Genomic DNA, 3657 nt, shown 5'->3' with positions numbered 1-3657 from the left:
GCCCTTGAAGTCCTTAGGTAGACGTTCATTACGGATGGCTGGTACCAAACAAGGGACTCCCCCGGTCCTGGTAGAAATTCCCACATCAACGGGCGTCGTCGGATAAGCCGGGGGGGGGGGGGGTCGGGGTCTGATAAGCCGTTAATTGAGGCGCCTGCTCCGCCTCTTGCCGTGGTTGGGTTGTTGCGTAGAAGGCTCCATTAGGAGCTGGGCCATGACCAGGGGGCGGGTCGTGGCGCCGGACATTACTTGAGCCGGTCGCTGAGACCATGTGCCGGCTGTAACTCGGGCTCTGGCCTGGACGAGGGGTTGAGTGGATCCTATCCCGGCTGTAGGAGTACGCCTCTTGCTGTGCTAGCGCCGTCTGCGGGAGTTCCCTGACCCGGCGGGTTTCGATGGCCGCCGAAGAATCGCCGTCAACGGGGAGAGCCGCCAGCCGTGCTGCTGCAGCCACCATGTTCTCTAGCGGGTTATCATAATGACCCGGGGGTATTGGCACATACTGAGGCGGGGCAGGGGGCACCTGGGGAGGCCCCATCATTCGTGGCTGAATAAGGGGCCCAGACCCGGGCGCAATGACTCCTGGCGGGTTACTAGACCCTGCACCCGGCGTGTTAAAGAGATTGCGTGGATCGTAGACCGGCGGGAGCCGAGACTGGGCCTTCTGATGCCTCCTTCTCATAACCTCGTTGGCCGCGTTCTGATCCATCATGAGTTGTAAGGACTGCGCCTGAATCAACTGAGTCCGGGCGTCGAGAGCCGCCCGCTCCGCAGCCAGCCTGATCCCTTCCGCTGCAAAATCCTCTTTAGCCTTTATCAGATCCAATTTCAACTGTGCCACCTCCGCATCATGCTGGGCTTGATCCGCCGGGTCAACTGTGGCGGTTAACAGGGCCGTCATCTTGTCCGTGAGATCCATCAGCACCTGGGCCGGAGAAGGCACCGGGTTTCCCGCTCCAGCAGCAGGGTTCTGAACAGGCTGCGCACCAGCCATAAAAACTCCAACCTGGCTTGGTGGCTCAAAAAGGTCCAGAATACTGTCACCGTCGGAACAACCCATGAGCCTGCTATCTTGGAGTCGATACAACGAGTTTGATTCGTCGGTGGCCGACTCGCCGTCAGAGCCGGCGGCCGCCTCATCACGAGACCCAGAAGGATCAGAGGGCCCTCCATGGATACATCCCACAAAAGCGCGCCTTAAGGCAGGCCGGGCCCGAGTGGGTCGTGCGCGCTGAGCCGTTTCAACGAGATCGGCGCAGAGATCCGGCTCAGGGCCCGGCTCACCAACCTTGCCAATGAAGACATGAATTCCGCCAAAGGGGACCCGGTACCCGTACTCAATTGAGCCGGCGTCGGGCCCCCAGTCCTTGTCGTTGATGTAGAGCTTGCCGCGACGACTCTTGGTCATCCGGCCTACGGCGTATCCCTTGAGCCCTTCGAAGCTGCCCTTCAAGAACTCAAATCCACCGTGCGCTGGCCCCACGGTGGGCGCCAACTGTCGTGGAATTATCACGGCAGATGTCCTCGAGCTAGGACTTAGTCGTGGAGCCATCGCTACTAGGAAGCTTAAAGGGGTTATGCGGGACAAGGAACACGAGGGTTTATACTGGTTCGGCCCCTTACGGTGAAGGTAAAAGCCTACGTCCAGTTCGAGGTGTTATTGATTAGGGTTACGATCGCCAGGGAGCTAAACAGCTATCTCCGGCTCTCGATGAGATTGTTGTCGCCCTTAAGCCGCTGCCGGGTCCTCCCTTTATATAGGGAGGTTAACGCCCAGCAGCCCTTAGAGTCCCTGCCGGCTCATAAAAGCGTCCGGCTCGGACTCTAAACAATACTTGCCTTACACTACAAGTCTACTATAACAATGATGATAACTACGGGCTTTAAGCCATATCCGGGTCTCAGCCCATCTCTGGCACATTATCTTGAAACTTGGCTCCGGGCTTCTGGCAACGACCCTACGAGTAACCCGGCCCCTCCTGGCGGGTGACTCTAAGGTCTATATCCTCAACAGTAAGGGACTTTTGTCATATGCTTTGAGTAGATTCATGCCATGCCTTGTTTTACCATGTTAAGTTCCTGTAGCATGTTGATTTCGTGCTCTGAACATTGCAACCTGATGTTATTTCTGCCATGTCCAGTAATTTCACCAAGTCTGTGAACCTGTTATTATTTTGCAATCTTGCCATGTCCTTTTGAGCATGTTGTAGTGATTTATGGAGATAGCTCAGTGTTCATGTTTTGTTGTGCTTTACCTATACATCATGTCCATGCCTTTTGTTCTCATGTTGGGTTGCTGTAGCATATTGTTTTGATGTTTACCTTATGCCTAGTTGCTGTTTTGGACAGATTGTTGCTATGTCTTGTTTGGAGTGTATGTGTTGCACCGTTGCTCCGTTTCGAGCGTGCTCTATATGAAACTTGCTTGCGGTAGTTTCATATTATCATGTTGCATCCTTGTTTTGAGGTGTTTGCTTGATGTTTGTATGCTTTTTGCATCAATGCCATGTTTAACTTGTTTTGCTCATATCTGCTAGACCGTAGCTCCGAATCTAATGAACTTTATATGTAACTTGACTAGAATTTCGTGTAGATCATCATGGTGCTCTTTAACTTGCTGTTTAACAACTTCAACTTAATGCTTGTTCAGTTCTGGGTCTAATTTCGAAATTTGCATATGAGGACTTACCGGAATTGTTATATGTTGTTTCCGGCCTCATTTAAACTTGCCTTGATGTGTGGTTCTCGTATGCATCATCTCTTGTCTTGAGTAGCTCCATATAGCCTTGTCATGGATCATACTTGGTTGAGCATCATGTCTTGTTCATGTGTGGTGTGTTTACCTTGTTGTGTGCTTCTTCTCGTTAGTTCCCGTGTCGTTGCGATCGTGAGGATTCGTTCGTCTTCGTGGCTTCATCTTCTTCATGGACTCGTTCTTCTTCCTTGCGGGATTTCAGGCAAGATGACCGTCACCTTGGATCTCATTACTATCATTGCTATGCTAGTTGCTTCGTTCTATCGCTTTGCTGCGCTACCTATTCTCTTGCTCTTCAAGCCTCCCAAATTGCCATGAACCTCTAACCTTTGTCTCCCTTCCTAGCAAACCATTGTTTGGCTATGTTACCGCTTTGCTCAGCCCCTCTTATAGCGTTGCCAGCTGCAGGTGAAGATGAAGATTGCTCCATGTTGGATTATGTTTATGTTGGGATATCACAATATCTCTTATATTATTAATGCATCTATATATTTGGTAAAGGGTGGAAGGCTCGGCCTTATGCCTGGTGTTTTGTTCCACTCTTGCCGCCCTAGTTTCCGTCATACCGGTGTTATGTTCCCGGATTTTGCGTTCCTTACACGGTCGGGTAATTTATGGGACCCCCTCGACAGTTCGCCTTGAATAAAACTCTTCCAGCAAGGCCCAACCTTGGTTTTACCATTTGCTCAGCCTATTTCTTTTCCCTAGGGAGTCGCTCTCTCGAGGGTCATCTTATTTTACCCCCCCGGGCCAGTGCTTCTCCAAGTGCTGGTCCAAACCGAGCGATGTCCGGCGCCCCCTGGGCAACCAGGGTCTATGCCAACCCGACGTCTTGCTCATCCGGTGTGCCCTGAGAACGAGATATGTGCAGCTCCTATCGGGATTTGTCGGCACATCCGGGC

Source organism: Aegilops tauschii, chromosome 3, assembly GCF_002575655.3.
Source record: "Aegilops tauschii subsp. strangulata cultivar AL8/78 chromosome 3, Aet v6.0, whole genome shotgun sequence".
In the NCBI taxonomy this organism is placed as follows: Eukaryota; Viridiplantae; Streptophyta; class Magnoliopsida; order Poales; family Poaceae; genus Aegilops; species Aegilops tauschii.
This window is presented reverse-complemented; position numbering follows the sequence as displayed.